We start from the raw sequence: 18,530 nt of genomic DNA on the forward strand, positions 1-18,530 counted from the left end.
AATAAATAAGAAAAACGAAAACACACAGCTCAGTAAGATAAAAAATAATTAATGGAAGATTAATAAAATAAATACTGGTATGTTTTATTAGAGAAATACGGTAAATTTGTGAATTGGAATAAAAAATACTACCTGCTGGAAGTATACAATACTCCACGTTTGCAAGCAGGAATGAATATCACTTCAACTAATTTCAAATGCATGAATAAAAGGAGAAAGAAAAAGAAAGGAGAAAGAAAAGACTAGCAACCATTCACTCTCACATTCACTCACCTTGCACACTTTCCAATAACAGCTCATCTTACTAATGCTTATTGCAAGCCACCAAAATTACATTTCAACTACGAAATAACATTAAATAAGGATTCTAAATGGTCAGGCATCTAAGAATTCTTTTTTTGAAAACAAGTTGATTTTGAACCCTCTTGATTTCAATTGGGATGTTATTAAAAAACTTGGGGCCAAGAAATACAAACGATTTCTGGAAACAAGTGGTATACGATTTGGGAAGTCTCAGTAAATCAGCTGTCACTCTCCTAGTTTGATAGCTGGGAACATCCCTGAGCAACGTATGACCACCGTTTCCAGACATTACAAAGAACATATACAGGACCTTAAGCACATACATATATCTAAGAGGCAAACATCCAAGGCAATGAAATAGAGGACAAGAATGTTCATATCTACCCTTTCTATTTATAACACGGACTATCGATTTCTGCACTGTTATCAATGGCTTCAAGTGACAAATATAGATGGAGCCCCAACAATTAATACCATAACTTATTTTTGGATCAACAAATGCAAAATATAACTGCCTAAGAACATTTAAAGGGAGAAATTTATTTAAGAAATAGAATTTTCGCAGGACGAGTAACAGATAGTTTTTTATGATAGATATATGCTGAGACCAGTTAAGCTTTTCATCAACAATCACACCTAAATATTTTATGGCATTGGTCTGACCAACGACCTCACAGTCACAGTCATTCCGATCACAGGCACCATGAAACTTCAGTGCAGAAGGCAGTGTACATGATGTTGTTAATGTGAACAATATATTATATATTTTGTTTTTGTAAGATTGAGCTTTATTCTATTGTGCCTGAACCAGAGCAATAGCTTATCCAAATCATCCTGCATCATTCTCTTCATTCACAATATGCCAAGGCAGTGTCATCTGCAAAGGACACAGGCATACCATTGAACTCACACGAATAGAGATCATTTATAAAGATGAGAAACAAGATTGGTCCAAGGACGGAACCCTGTGGTACACCACAGTCCACTCCCTAAACCTCACTCTTCACTCTCCCAATAGCTACATATGTCCTTCAAATATGAAGAGAACCGATCCAGAACAATGCCTCTGATACCAGCCTTAGATAATTTATTCAACAAGATTGAATGGTTAACCGTGTCAAATGCCTTTCTGATGTCCAACAACAGTCCTGCAACACAGCGCGCTGGCCTGAAGTTGAAGCCACAGAAAACAACTGACATGAATCTTTCAAGAGCCATCTCTGTATTCATGCGTTCACGAAAGCCAAACTGTTAATTATAGAAAACGTTATATGAGTTGAGGAAATTGAGAAGTCTTCTTTTCACTTTTTTCCAATATCTTTGAGAAGACAGACAGCAGAGATATAATCTATAATTATTGTTCAACTTGAATCTAGAACCGGATTTGCAGATTGGCACCACTATTGCTAGCTTCATCCCAGAAGGAAATATTCCTGTAGATAGACTGCAATTGAAAATATCAACTAGAATGGGAACATTGGTCAGAGCAACATTCTTCAAAATTGTAGAAGATATAAGGTCATTTCCAGAAGAAGTACCATTTTTAATTGTTTTATGTAAATTAACAGTTCATCATAGGTAACAGCTTCAAAAAACATAGACGCTTGATGGTTTCTTTCCTTGAAGGTGTTATGATAGTCATTTTCATTATCAGCTGCACCATAAGAAGTAGCTAAAACGTCTCTGCCAATGTTTACAAAAAAATCATTAAATAGATTTGCTATGGTTTTTGGATCCGTTACAATTTCATTCCTGTGTTCTATTTTCAATTCATCATGAGATCTAGTTTTTCTCGGATTTACACACAGTTTATTTAGAACTAGCTATTTTTTCCGAGGGGGCATTTGATCTAATGTAGAATAATACTTTTGTTTTTGAATTTTAATCCAATTTTTTATTTTTCTATAATAAGTTTTTAAATTATTTTTTATCCTTAGGTTTTCAGGGTTTGCTTTCATTTTTTTAAATAATTTATCACGCGAGTGGATTGTTGAATTTGTTGAATTTATTTGAGATTCAACTCTCACTTTTGAACATGCAATGTAATTTTCAAAGACTTCAAGAAATTTATCAAATTTATAGTTCACATCATTACTGAATAAAACATCACCCCAATCATGGGACAGCAGGAAATTATTCAGTTTATCAAAATCTATTTTATATTTATCTTGACAAAAGTTCCTCAAGTTATTCTCTAAGTTAGCTCGAATGGTCAATGAAACAGCTCTATGATCGCCAATTAAATCCCCAATAACTGCGCTTTTTACAAAATGAAAAGTCTCGAAAAATTTCGAGATCTAATAAATACGTGATCAATGCAGGATGATGTGGTCTCAGTCACTCTGGTAGGTATATCTATTATTGATTCGAAGCCGTAATAGCTAAGTATTTCTAAATAATCATCAACTTTGTTATCACCAGACCCCAAAATGTTGATATTGACGTCACCTATTATAACAGTGTCACAGGCAGAAGGAACGTTTAAAATAGAATCAAGACTAGTAAGAAATCTATCGCATTCAAAGCCATGCCATAGATAAAGCACAATGAGATTGAATTTGTAGTTTGATAAGGTGCAATGAAGATAAAGAATATCCGCACCCTCCACCCTACATTCCGTCACACTGCAGTTGAAACCAACTAATTCAGTGGAATAATAAACAACCAAGCCAGTGGCTCTCGTGAAAGATGAAACACTTGAACATGATTCATAGCCATCAATAAAATACTGGGACACCTGCTCATCTGTATCCAACAACACCTCAGTCAGTGCTATTATCGCTGGCCTCACTTTCCAGCAGTTAATATAATATGTAACAAACTTATCAAAATTGCTACTAATCCCTTGAATGTTTTGATGAAGTATCGTAAAATTATGACTTGATGAAATATGTGAATCATCAACAGAGCTCAATAGAACACAAATATTTTCATCCTCCATCATAATTGATAGGAAATAATATACAAAATTTTATATTAATGATTAGGTGGCATATCAGGAATTCAAAATAAGTAAAGATTTCACATGGCTTCATTGGAACTTCATTCACACTCGCATACACACAATTAAAAAAAGAGATAGAAAAGAGCATATATGGGAAGAAAACGAAAATGAAAGATAAAAAATATACCAAGAAATAGAAAAATAGAGAAATTGGTTCTCCTCAACTAGCGTGTAGGAACCCACAATAAAATGTAGATATATTAGCATATCATTCATAGATTATCATAGTAATTCAACTCACTATTATTAATTACAGATTAAGAAAATAAATTCAAATTAAAAAATAATGCACTATATGTAGTACTGAACAAAACTACTAGAAAAGACCTAAAATGACTAATTCGCATATGGAGAAACATCACATAAAAAACACGATACTGCTTTGATAACGTTGAGAACAATAATAATAAAATTAAAAATTATAAGTTACACCATCTATCTAGTGATATCGTAATCCATTTGCCTATTTAATTATAATAAATTTATTTATAAGACCTATTTGCCTATTTATGATATCATAAGATTCACCACTGAATTGGCGTTAAAGTTTTCTTTCACTTGTAATCACACAGACTAAGGTGTTGTGTTAAATTTATTATTAGAATAAAACTCAGTTGAAAAGTATTTTTGTCAATATACGACCGGAATGAGAGAATGACCATGTAATAGAATTTGACTCAACACGAGCTTTATTCGACATTAAATATGTGTCTTAGTAACAGAGATAACAGATTATAAATATTACAGCTGTTTTATCATCACAATCTTCCCCCCTTAATATCAATCGGCACTCGTGGGGTATGGGGCGAGCTGGCGAAGTGAGACTGTCGATTCTCTGCCGTCGTTGTGGCGAATAAACGCATATTCAGGGTTACTCTCGATTAATTCAACTTTTTCAACTTGCGATTCTTGTTTTGAGTTTTTTGTCATCTTCTTCAACCATACTGGTCCAGGTGTCAATAGCCAGGTTGGTAATGGTTTTCCATTACTTGAGTTTCTTGCATGTAAAAACATCCGCTCATGTGGTGTGCAGTTGGTGCTTGTGCATAATAGGGAACGAATAGAGTTAAGGGCATCGGGGAGAACTTGTTCCCAGTGACTGTTGTTCAAACCTCTCGATTGGGCTAGCATCACACTTTTCCATATAACTCCATTGTACCGTTCGACTTGCCCATTACCGGCTGGATTATAGGGCGATGTTCTGCTGCTGGCAATTCCTTTTGATAGTAGGAAATTTTTCAAAGCTGATGACATAAACGATGTTCCTCTATCGGAATGTATGTAAGACGGTACACCAAAAAGAGAGAATAGTGATGTAAGGTGTTTTATTACTGTATTAGTAGTCATGTCAGGACAGGGGAAGGCAAATGGGAATCTGGAATATTCGTCTATAAGAACTAAAATATACTTGTTCCTTGAACTTGATTGTAGTGGGCCTTTGAAATCCATATTAAGACCATAATGGTCGAGTTGCTTTGATAAGGCGGCCAGTTCCTTTGGCATAGCGTGGTTTCATTTCAGAACATGTAATACATTTGGAACATACTTCTTTTACATCATCTATTGAATATGGTAAGTTCTTTGTTTTGGTCCAATGATGGAGTCGAGTAACTCCTGGATGACACAAGTTCTCATGAATTTTTATCAGTTTCTTTATATCTGTATGGCATCCAACAGTGGCACAGACTCTTGATAGTGTATCTGCTGGTATATTCTCTTTTCCAACTCTATAAATTATATTGAACTTATATTCTGACAATTCAAGGCGCCATCGTTGGATTTTGTCATTCTTAATCTTGCTGGTTTGTTTATTACTAAACATGAATGAAACTGATTTCTGGTCTGTGATAAGTGTAAATTCTCGTCCAAGTAAGTAATGTCGCCATTTCCTGATTGATTCCACAATGGCATAAGCTTCTTTTTCCACTGCAGAGTGCCTAGTTTCAGATGTGGAAAGAGTTCTTGAGAAAAACGCCACTGGTCTCTCATTCTGTGTTAATACTGCTCCAATAGCGTAATCTGAGGCATCAGTTTCCAAAGTGAACGGGACTTTTTCATCAATGTGCACTAGAACTGCAGATCCTATTTCTTTCTTTAATGATTCAAATATATTTCTGCATTCTTCATTCAACGGGAAGTGAGTATTATGCACAAGTGGATGGATCTTTTTTGAAAATTCTTTTATCCATTTGGAGTAGTGTGCAAGCATTCCAAGGACACGCTTCAATTCTTTCTGATTTTTTGGAGCTGGTAAGTCAAGGAGTGGTTTCAATCGATCTGGATCGGGCTTAATCATACCCTGACCAATTTCGAATCCCAGAAAGGTTAAATTCTCCATAGATATTTTACACTTTTCTTCATTAATCGTGAGGCCATATTTTTCTGTTGCTCTCCAGAAATTTTTTTAAATTTTCATCATGTTCTTCTTGGGTCCTTCCGCATACAATAATATCATCTAAATAGGCATAACATGATGTCAAATTTTCTTGTTCTATGATTTGATCAATCACTTTCTGGAAAGCAGCTACTCCATTCGTGACTCCGAACGGAATTCTTTTGAATTGATACAGATTGTGTCCAACTTCAAATGCGGTGAAATGCCTTTCCTCAGGCAAGATTGGTATCTGGTGATAGGCAGATTTCAGGTCAATAGATGAGAATATTTTATATTGCGCTACCTTATTGACTAATTCTTCCATTAGTGGTAGTGGATAGGCATCCAAATTCGTGAATTTGTTGATGGTCTGTGAATAGTCAATCACCATACGTTTCTTTTGGTTCTCTCTTGAAGTAACAAATGCTTGAGCTCTCCAAGAAGAATGACTATTTTCTATAATATCAGCATCTTTAAGCCGTTTGACTTCATTCATCATAAACAAGTAATCCTCTTCTGAATGTCGTCTCGATTTAGTTATTATAGGCCGACAGTCCGGTTGAAGATCACGAAACAATGAGACAGATTCTACTGTAGCTTGGGCTAGAGCACACTTTTTAATTTCATAAGTAGGCCTTCTTGCGTCATTGTCTTCATTCAGTTGTAGTGCTGCTTTAGATCCACCGAAATCAAAAGTGATGGATGAAAAGTTCTTTAGAAAATCGTGTCCCAAAATTACACTAGCGCAACATTTGTTCAATACGATCAAAGGAAAATCATTATATTCTTCGTTCTGGAAATATATTTCACTCAAAGCGCACTCAGTTGTTTTAGTGTTGCAGGCACTTGAAGCAAATGTAATCAAATTGGAATATGGCATAGTTTTCATCTTCGATTGTACTACTAGTTTCTTATCTATAAAACTTGCTGTGCTCCCAGTGTCTAATAGTGCCAATGTATCTATTCCATTAACACATATAGGAACAAGACATTTTGAGAGGTCAGTGCTGGTATTTGCTGCTGAAATTACTGTGGCAGATACCATTTGGTTTTTTTTATCGTTTCGTGCTCTGCATACTTTTGAAAAATGGCCTATTCGATTACAAGTTAGGCATGGTTGTCCTTTTGCTGGGCATTGGCTATTATCAGTATGATTATTATAGCCACAAAATCTGCATTGAATCTTCTTTTGGTAAGAATTACGGACTAAAGTCGTTTTCTCGGTATTTTTATTCTCGTTTGCTAGGACTGTGTTAACATATTCTGAACTGGTTTCGTATTCTTTAGCAATGTTTTCAGCATTCTCTAACATTCGTGCTTGTGAGATAGCGTCTTGCAAAGTTAGCGATTTCATTTCGAAAAGATGTTGTCTGATTTTCGATGATTCTAATCCGGAGATGAACGCGTCTCGGATATATTCACTTTTGTTATCGTCAGCCGTGACTGCTTGAAAGTTACATGGTAAACTTAGCCGTTTTAGTTTATTATAGAATTGATCAATTGATTCTCCATGGGTTTGTTTTGCTTTAGATAAGCAGTAACGTGCATGTACTACATTTTGAGGTTTTATGAGGCTTTCTTCAAGAGTTGTTATAGCTTCTTCAAATGATATACAATTGCAAATACTTTTAAAAATATTCGGTGACACATAATTGATCAAAACATTCAATTCATCCTTTTTCGGGATTGAACTGTTTTTTAAGAAGTTTAAAAATGTTACCTTCCAATGTCTCCACGTTTTCGGTGCTTCATCTGAATCTTGGTCAATCGATAAAACTGTTGGTTTCAGTATTTTTCCAAGCATTTGGTTTTGTGAATCGTTTTCTCCTTCACTGACTAAATCTTGACGTTTACTCGTTTTTCTTTTCGGACCCATTTATTTTATTTTTAATGTCGAATAAATTGTAATAGAATTTGACTCAACACGAGCTTTATTCGACATTAAATATGTGTCTTAGTAACAGAGATAACAGATTATAAATATTACAGCTGTTTTATCATCACAGACCATAAGATGCAATGTATACATTTCATCATTTAGAAAGGGATCGAGAGTGATAAGCATATATATATATATATATATATATATATATATATATATATATATATAAATAACTATAATATAACTCCCACTTCCTCAATCAACTCAACTCCAACTACTCTGTCTCCTTCACCTGGAATATCTCTAAATCCTCCATCAACTACCTAGATGTCAACGTAATCCTTTCCAACTCCAATGCCTTATCCACCAATACTTTCACCAAATCCACCCACACTCAACAGTTCCTACACTTTGAGAGTTGCCATCCCTACCACATCAAAAGATCCCTCCCACGTTCCCTCTCAATCCGAGGCCAAAACATTTGCAGTGATCTCCACCACCTTGACCAGTACCTCAAAAAACTCCACCAATCCCTCCTGAAATGTAACTATCCTGAAAGGTTGTTACAGAAACAAATCTCCTCCAAAACAGACACTAATCTAACCACAAAAAATTCCCAAATCCCACAAACTCCAAAGCTCTGTACTACCTACTTCCCTGGAATCGAAAACCTCAAGCCTGTCCTTAAAGATCTGTTCCATGTCGTCTCCTCCAATCCCTCTACCAAACACCTTTTCCAGCAACCACCCACCCTCATTTACAAGCAGCCTCCCAAACTCAAAATAATTTTTAATAAAAACCAATCACTCACCTCTGATGAAATCCCAACTCCACCTGGTATCCTACCCTGCAAACGCCCCCGCTGTAAAACCTGCCCTATCACTGATCCTTCCATTTCCTTTACCAGTCCTATCACCAACTACACCAATCAAATCCATCAATCCAGTAATTGCATCTCCAAAAATTGGATCTACCTCCTTTCCTGCAACTTCTGTCCTGCCTTCTACATAGGTGAAACCACCACTGCCCTAAACCTCCGGATCAACAATCACACGGCTTCCTTTAAAAATAATACTTCCCTACCCATCCCCACCCATGGCTCTGAGCACAACAAGAACTTTGACCAATGCTTCAAAGTCAAAGTCCTTGCCACTCTCCCTCCCACAGCCCCCTCAATAGATGTCAAGACGAAAGAATTGGCTTTTATTTGGGTGCTTGGAGCTGCTTCCAGTCCTGGTCTTAACAGACAGCAATAGTACCATAACTATCAACTCTACACCAACTGTCCAATTAAATTGAAATAAATTCCATCATATATAAGAAATTTCACAGCTATCAAATATATAATAAATTTTCAATAACAATAAAAATAAAAATAAATTTAATTCCAATTCAATTCTATAATTCCATTTTCTAATTTTATTCTACTTCATTTTGGATTTATAATTTTAAATCTCCTCTTCTCTATCAATTCATAATCTACAGCTTTCCTTATCCATAACCCACTCAAATTTGAAATCTCCCGCTTGAAATAACCCATCATGGCCCACCAACTAATCCCATAATGCTCCTTCAATCAGTGCGCCTCCGTTCGTCTGTGCTTTATGGTCTACACAACACACAACATCTCTACCGCGTCTCTGTGGTCACGACCGTTAGAATGTTCAAATCTGCACTTCACTTCCTGGTTGATTGACAAAGGGGGCCCAGCACCCGAAAATTCTCGTTTAAATGTAAGTTTTTAAGTGTTTTTTATCTACCCGTGTCGTGTGTATCCTGTTTCTATATATATATATATATATATATTATATATATATATATAGAAGACACTTTAAAGTTTGTAATATAGATTAAAACAGGAGACACAAGACATAAATAGATTGAAAACACTTGAAAACTTACGGTTTGAAAATTGAAATTTTCAACCTATTTGAGGAAGGAGACTCAGTCTCCGAAAATTTTCCCCATTACTAATGTAAGTTTTCAAGTGTTTTCAATCTATTTATGTCTTGTGTCTCCTGTTTTAATTTATATAGATATAAATATATATATATATATATATTATATATATATATATATATATATTATATATATATATATTCAAAATCAATAATATCTAAAATAGAACTCTCATGTTTATGAATAAAATCCTTAGAACAGCAACAACCTGAATTAGAGTTCAAATAAATGAACCAACAAAGATCAAAGATCTATTTGCAAAATAATTTATATGAAAAGAATATCATAGTCTTAATGGAAGGAAAAATAAATATCATTCAAGAAATGTTCTTACTCACAGTTTAAGATCATCATTTTCAGTACACTCAAACCAATTTATCCTTGACTAAGCTTTTCCAAAGAGGCCTCTCGCACTATTTGCTTGGATGGGGACGCAGCATCCCTCCTAACAAAGATTTTTCCACTCTTGACCCAAACAAACTCCAGTTTACCCCTTTTCTTCAACTCTTTAGCCTTTCCAAGAAGCTGTTTGTTGTAAGGAGACAGATGATCGTTGATGTACATAGAAGATCCAGGGAGCCCCAAACCAAGATCGATTGCCTTTTTTCTTTTTCGCCGCTTCAAGCCACGAATACTTTATATTTATTTGTGGACAGAATCACAAATCATATAAATATGAATAGGAAGGAACAACAGGCTTGGCCCAAATCTATTCCATTCCCAAATTTTGATAAATTTATAAAATGTCAAAAAAATAGGTTATGTTTTCTACTGTAAACGTTCAAGTTCAATTTTCGTCCAAATATATTTATATATATATAAGCTGAACATTTTGGATTTAGAAAAATTAAAACACCAAACTATATTTAAATATAACACTTAATTATCACTTCATATTGAATTAATCAAGTTACTTTATAAAATTTAATTTTACTCTTCTTGCAACAAATTTAATGATGATATTACTACCACCCCTAGCGTTTGGCACTCTATGAGCTATAGCAATGTCCTCCTGTTTAAATGAGACCCCGATCAACTTAGCAACAGCCCCCAATAGTTCATAAATGTTTTCCTTTTCAGTTCGTGGTAATCCCCCAATTTCTAAGTTTTCAATCCTCGACCTCTGCTGTAGAAAATGAACCTCCTCTCGTAGCTGGGAATTGCTTTTTTCAAGCTCTGCAATGGCCGTTTCCAACTTGATATACTTCTCATCGTGATCTGTAGGGAGTTTTTCAAATTTTAATTTGGTTTCTTCACTGTACTTTTTCAAAGAATCGACGTCAGTTTTAAGTGCAACAATCTTAGGCTCAAACAAAATAAGTAGGTCTATTTGGAAGTGTAAACCAAATGGCCACCTCTTCGGAACCAATGCGAGCTACATATAATATTTTGTCTAATGAAATAACAATTAATGTACCCATGCACCAATTACGTGGTGAGAAATGTTAATGCGAGCTCGAGCGCATCTAATAGCGTTGAATACGAGAATTATTCATTCAGGGTGACCATGAAGTAGGTATGTAGGTAACGCTCAAAGTCTGCTATAATATCATTAAGTCGTAATTGGCAAATTTTCTAGTTCTGGCAAGCCTGATCTACGTAATTAAACTTCAAAAACGTCTACAAAAATCGACAGATGGAGTGCATCTCTAAATTACGGAACACTCCAGATCTATAACGTCATAGAAAATATGTTATAGAAGAGATAAAATGGTCTATATTTTTCATTGAGTGATTTAGAGTTACTTCCTGGAGTAGAAATTATAGGGTAACTGAGAGCAAATTCAATTATATTGAGCTTGATAAACTAGGCCTAACTATGGCCTACCATAGTCAGTAAGTCATAAGTCATATTCTTATGTTGAAAGATAGATTTTTATAGAAGGAAACATCATAGGTTACATAGATTTCAAAATTCAATTTCAATAGAGGATAAGTTAAATTTGTGTACTGCTACGATCAGTATTTGAAACATTTGAGTACAGAGTTACAGTAACAAGTATATTAACTACATTAAATGCAAAATTGTTGTATTCTATTGAGCAATACATTATATAGCAATGATTACAATAAATTTTTATGCCCGATGAAAGTTTGGTCTTTTGTAAGCTCTTTTCGAATATGATTACGGCTTTTCCAACCAAAAACTTCGAGACAATTCGATAAATTGAATATACTGCCACGACAACTTTCGATTGGTAGCCACAAACTCTGTGCTGTGTTGCAGTGTTCTATAGGCTTAACAGGCATAGGCCTATTTTTCAAATGCGGGTATATTAAGTTGAAAGCAATGTCGTTCAACTGATAAGCCACTCTAGTTATTCTTTCATTGTGCTTGCCAAATCAACCATCTAGAAACAGAGCTATGGATTTTCTTCAATGGTGGTGGTGATTTCGACCGATAAAAGAGCCGGAAAATTTCAAGAAAACTAGAAAATATTCTCTCCCACCCTCTTTGTTCCAGGAAGTCCAGTGTGAGGGAATAAAATACGTAAACGTTTCTTTCTACTATTCAATCCCAGTTCAATAAACATCCCTTTTGGTATATTATTTTAAAAGCTACATTTCCAAAATATCAACTCTCTACCTTGAATATTTCTATAATGAATGTAGAACTGAATCGCTATTCAATAGTATGATTGTGATATATATTGAGATAAATACAGAAAGAGAAGCTTTTCAATATAGTCGATTATTCCTTTTTTCCTATTATATCTAAGTATAGACACAGGTTAAACAAATCGTGGGGACTTGGAAAAGAGGCTTCAGTCTCTCACAATTTTAATATAAGAAATATTTATTTTGGTTATGCTATGCATTTTTGTGAGAAGAGAATCCAATCTTCGCCCTATTTGTCTGAGAAAAATTGCTTTTTTTAAACATTATTAACAATTTGACTTTTTTTTAAAAGTCTGTACTTTTGAAACTTCAATAACTTTTTCTTTAATTTTCACTCAGTCATTGCTCTCAATTCTCATTGGAATAGGGTAAAAATCACATTCGCTTAAACTATCTATTACAACGATTAATTTATTAAAAATATTCCAATTAAATGATTCCTGGTATGCTTGTATTATGTGAGCTACTGTATTCAGATTTCCTCTCACGTCCGTCACTCTCACTTTGAAGTTGTTAAAAACACTAGCAGCATTTTTATTATCATCAAAGTTACAATAATTTGAATAAGCATTATCAAGAGCTACTCAAAAATAATAATTTTTAATTATGAGAAGTAATTATGATTTTTATCTACATTTGCAGTAAAAAACGTACGGATTTTAAAAATGTGCCATGAAATGCTCAAACTGAAACTGGAACTATGAGCGTTATTGATTCTGTAACCGATTCTGATTGATTCTGTAAATTTATAGGCCCAGTGCAGACAGCTCATGACGATTAGTATTTTCCATTGTGTGTAATAGTATATCCTGCAACGTGAAAGCCTTACATAATCATGAGTCAGATAGATGCTGCTTACAAAATCAGCGGTAGGTCCGGGTCACAATGTGATTCATGAATTTCACTTTTCTATCACGGACTTTCGCCCTACTTGACACAATTGCTATTCCGTAGCTGCTTCACAGGAGAAGCTCGAAGCTCGATTAATTCAACTAGACATCGACGTTGTGAAGTTATTCTCAAGTACCTAGTCGAGGAATGTAGCTAAAGAGGAAGGAACTAAGGGAATACCAAAACTCAAACTACTACTTTCTTCTCAGGATTGCTGTTCATGAGAACATGTTATAACTATCTATTAGCAGATAAAAATCAAAAGCACAATGTTTTCAGACTGATGCAATATATTTTGTAAGTTTAGGTGTTTTAAATAATTCGGTAGATAAACAATCAAATGAATTTCTCAAATATCCAATTGTTTCAAGTTTGAAAAATATTTCACAATCTATAGACAAAATACTTTCAAAGTATTCATTTGTACTCGAAAGACACACTTTCAAAATAACAGTAAATGGGAGCATTCCTTGTATGACGTCTGAGACTGACGTTATTGAAGAAAACCTATAAACAGCCATTACTAAATACTACAACCATACTAAAAATAACCAATAACTAGTTATTTGGATTATTAATTTAATCAGTTTGATATCGATGCTGAACAAAATATTCTATTACCTACTTACTTTGCCACTTATAAGAAAAGTTGATCTTCAATTACAATACATAATATATCGAAATATAGAAGAGAATATGCAGTAATAATTAATTTTCAAAGTTCAATATGATTGACTGAGTGATTATCATGTGAGTCCATATACAGTAGTAAGAAATTCACTGACGTTCCATATAGAGCATTAAAAGGAAACCAAAAAACAAAATAAATATAATGATAATTGTTATTTCATCTATTACCATATTTCTAGTGTTATTATTTATTTAGCGTCTGGCTTCCAAGACATCAATCAGTATTCATTTCCATCTTCACTTCATCAGAATCATAATATGGGAATGATCCCTTCTCTCAATATATAAAAATAAACATAAAATAAACAAACATAATTGTAACTAAAGAAGAAATTATTCAAATACATATATCGAGTCCATCTAGATAGGCTATTGAATGTGGAGTTGCCATCAAGAAATCTTCTTCAGTTCCTCCTCTAAAGGCCGTGATTGTGCACTCTTTCACTATGTGGTCAATTGTTTGCCTTTGCCCACACTCACAGGAGGGTGATGGTACTTTGCCCCATTTATACGAGTACAAGTCAGACATCGACCATGTTTGGTTCTAGTTCTGTTTAGTGTCTACCATGCTTTCCGTGGTAAGCCACAGATTTCCCCAATATTTCAAAAATGTTCTAATATAATTTACTTTTTAGGACCTAAGAGTCGAATGGGAAATATGACTTCTGTACCTAGATTTATTACTATTACTTGAATCAACTCGAGGAAACATGAGTTAGATAGCTTTATATGAAAAAAAGTTTATAAACAACTAAACATCAGTACATCTTATAAACAACTCTACTAAAACATGTTATAAAAAATCACACACTCTCTTTCACGCTTCAACTCCCGCTTTCTCACATCTCTCTTCCTTCTCTTTCTCTGTCTATCTATCTTTCTCTCGCATTCTTACATTGAAAAAGGTCATGATCAAGACCGGTCTCTACGGTCAGTGTTGTTTCATCATCTAATTTCATGAACGGTACCTGTACGCCAGCGCCAATGTTGTTTTTTAATCTAACCACGCTGAAAACTTGTTTTTAGAAATTTTTCTGAAACAATTACTTTTTGTCTGTATAATGTTTATTCATTAATAATGTTGAATAAAATTCACTTATGGAATTGAAAATGAAAATTGAGTATTTTTATAAACTTTAACAAGGAGAGTACTCTAATTAAATGAATATTAATATGAATTAAAAAAAAAAATAAAAAATTCGGCTCTGAATTGAATAAAATGTTTTTAAAATCTTTGGGAGAGGAGAGAGGCTTTAGAAGGGGTATGATAAATCTGAAACATTTTCCCTGTAACTTTATCGATGAGTTGAAATAAATGATTGAGGGCTCTATTGATGCTGAATGGTGCCTGAACGATTTTCGTCTTATTTCAAAAAAGAAAGTTCCTTTTGAACCAGTGTTTGGTGAAATGAAGTGATACTTATTTAATGAACGGTGACTGGAACTTTGGGGCTAGGAATTTTGGGACCAACTAGGAAAAGAGGAATTTTGGGACCAAGTGTGGGCGAGGTTAGCAAACAATAAGCCTAGTCGGCCCTTTCGAAAGGTTCACATGCTTATGTTACTGAATGAAAACAATTAATATAATGAACCATAGATACATTTTTACGAATGGTTCTTCAGAAGGCCTCTTTTCCAACTTTTTTTAGAGCTAAGTTTCTCTAATAAAAATTAGAAATTCATATTATCCTGATCAGCGGCAATAATTATTCAACTTTGAAAACCGAATAAATGAATAAATATATAACTTAAATTGTATAATGTATAGTATTTATTTATATAGACCCGCAACTGACTCGCTAATTCAGTTTGTTCAACGCCATTTTGTAGAAGAGCGATGTCCAACCACCTGTTCGAGACACCTGATTCTACCTGCGAAAGATCCGTTGTCTCTTGTATCGGAACCCTCTATCTCAAAAAGTATTGGTCCCCAAAGTTCCTAGCATCTTCATGAACACAAAAATGTAGTCAACCATCACAAATTTCATTTGGGAAGAATACAAACATGTTTCAACACTCTCAGTGTGACGATAATGTGAGGATGACAAAGTTGAAACATGCTTGTATTCTTTCCAAATAAAATGTGTGATAGTTGACTACATCTTTGTGTTCATTAGGTGCTAGGAACTTTGGGACCAATACTTTTTTAGATAAAGGGTTCCGGCATAAGAGAGGATTGATTGATTGAGTACTTTATTTATGTAGATTAAAATATACATTATACACTGGCTTATACACTTATATACAATAGCTTACAATACAGAAAATTATAGATGAATTAACAAAATATGAATTAAGAAAATAATTATTGAGCAGTATAAGATATGAAAAACAGCAATTTGAATAGCTATTTAAATAAAATAGATAATATTGTTATGCATCTACATAAATTGGCGGAGCTTTGGACATATCAATGTCCATTCTTCGGAAAGAATATTCGAAGTATCCTTCCCACTAACTCTCTACCAAAGGATGGGAGGTAGAATCAGGTGTCTTATTTATTTTCAAATAAAATTTTGTGAGTGATAGTTGACTACATCTTTGTGTTCATTAGGTGCTCGGAACTTTGGGACCAATACTTTTTTAGATAAAGGGTTCCAGCATAAGAGAGGATGGGAGGTAGAATCAGGTGTCTTATTTATTTTCAAATAAAATTTGTGATAGTTGACAACATATTTGTGTTTTCATCAACAAGGAAGATTTTCATTAATCAGAGGTGCAGTGCCAATCTTACTCATTCTAGATTGAATTGAAAAAACTATGTTAACAATTTTTAAATCCCTTTCTTTCAAGCTGCAATGTTAATCTCACTTCTTGCATGCACCTAAATAAAAAACATAATAATGAACGACCACAAAATATTCATAAAACTAATTAATTTTGTAGGAATTAATTTTTGTATTTATCGAACTTTATTCGATTAAAATCGTTGTTTGGAGTCAATCAAATCATAATCTACTACCTACAAATCATGCATAGTGGTAACGTGATAGCTGAACCAATTTTAAAACTACATTCTCCACTAGGGTTTTCGATAGTTTAAGAAGGTCTTCATGTCAAAATACATAATAATATATAGGCCTACTTAGTTTGTAAAGATACAGAATATATCAATGTTAACAAAGGGAATACATATTTTCTGAAATATATAAATAGAACCATGATAATCTGAAGAATGTTACCAAACCTTGCTTTACAGTTTATTATCAGTACGGTACTGCGCAAACTCTATTTAGGTTTATTGTAAACAAAAATGACATTTTTTGCAAAATATTTTCATTTACTTTATAGTGGGGTATAGTTTACTTATAGTGGGGAATTCATTATCACTCATTTCTTGAAATTCTATATCGGTATAAAATAACACCATAATAATTCACAATTTCTTCAGTGTTGTGGCATACTTTAGGACTATGAACTATGAAGCTATTCAGTTTTTTGTCTCCACTCCAAGGATAATATTGCAACTAGTTTTTTCTTATTGAAATAATCAGATCCAGACATGTTGATAAAAAAGCTATGTTCTCCAAAAAAAGAACCGCTGTCTTCAGTGACATTTAAGAATTTTTCTAAATTTTTACTTCACTTAATTTTTAAAATTCATTAAAAGCTTTAGCATGATTGGACTCATATTTTGCTATTATATCGGCTTTGGTGTTGTAAGCCAAGTTAGACAATAAACTTCATATCATATTCTGAACTGAATCGGCTCAAATACGCATATAATATGAAAATAGTTTTCAAGAAATTCACCTCTGTCGAAAAGTGTGCATCTTTAAACAAAGAGATGTACATCAAATTAACTTGTTTGCATGTAGAGAGTCTCGATTGCAGGACACTCTCCAATTTCATTGGCTGCGATAGGCTCTTCCTATAATGAAGTGATTCCGGTGAACTGTAAGTATGTACATAAACTAAAGGCGCACATCGAAAAGGCTTTTGTTAAAACTAATATAACCTGCGTCTCATAGAGAGAGCTGATGAAAGAAATAACAATAACAGTTAGTTATAGAGCAGTTCAGAAAGTGGTTTCGCTATGAGAATGACCGACTTTTACACCTATGTACTCCTACGTAATCTATATATATATCATCTATGATAATACAGCACTGAAGACTAGTGCGTGATTATTGTTGTTTGAAAAATTGTCACTCACATGCAGAGCAATAGATAATATAAAACACTCCTGAAGTGGCCGATGAATGACCGATTATGAAAATTCACTGTCACTCAATTAACTTTTACGTCTGAACACAAGCACAACCGAAAACTAAACTGAGTCTGAGTGGCAACTTTAGCTCTTGGGCTGCTGACTTCTTCATTCTGGAGAGGGCAATGCACTTGGCTGGTTGCACTCTTCCCAGTGCTGGCAACTGCAGGAACCTGCCCAGGTACTAAGAAATTTACCACTAGCTGTCCTTTGCTTACTTCCAGGTAGTTTTCTATTCCGCGCTTCAACAGGAAAGGTGTGAATAATATAGGTAGCGCATAATGAGGAGGTCCCTGGCTGCTATTTGGAAACAATTTCCAGCAATGAAAACAGTTCACCAACACAGTGATTGATTGTCACTTGCATAAGATGAAATTGTTCCAGACTGAGTACCTTTTTTTGTCTCCTGTATATTTTATTTTGCTATTATGAAGGTTTGCTGGGACTAGGACCAGAGGTGCCGACTATACTATTTTTGGCATGCAAATGTTAACCAGATGCCGATGACCGGGGAGGAGGGCAGAATGTTATTAGCTATCAAGTTCACTAAATAGAATTCTCTTTAAATTAAATAGAAATTCATGCTATTCCACTATAA

General features: G+C 34.1%; 1 protein-coding gene across 2 annotated transcripts in view; it reads right to left on the reverse strand.

Annotated features, from left to right (window-relative positions):
* The window catches only part of LOC111045231, an 82,438-nt gene extending 64,382 nt beyond the window's left edge, over positions 1 to 18,056 (reverse strand). The window contains exon 1 of one of the 2 annotated variants that reach the window (XM_022330589.2): positions 17,476 to 18,056. The gene's annotated coding sequence lies outside the window, so the exon portion shown is untranslated. The remainder of the gene's footprint in view (positions 1 to 17,475) is intronic. The other variant, XM_022330588.2, reaches the window with a different exon arrangement.
* Positions 18,057 to 18,530: the final 474 nt, after the last annotated feature.

This window comes from Nilaparvata lugens, chromosome X (genome assembly GCF_014356525.2).
Source record: "Nilaparvata lugens isolate BPH chromosome X, ASM1435652v1, whole genome shotgun sequence".
NCBI classification, from domain to species: Eukaryota; Metazoa; Arthropoda; class Insecta; order Hemiptera; family Delphacidae; genus Nilaparvata; species Nilaparvata lugens.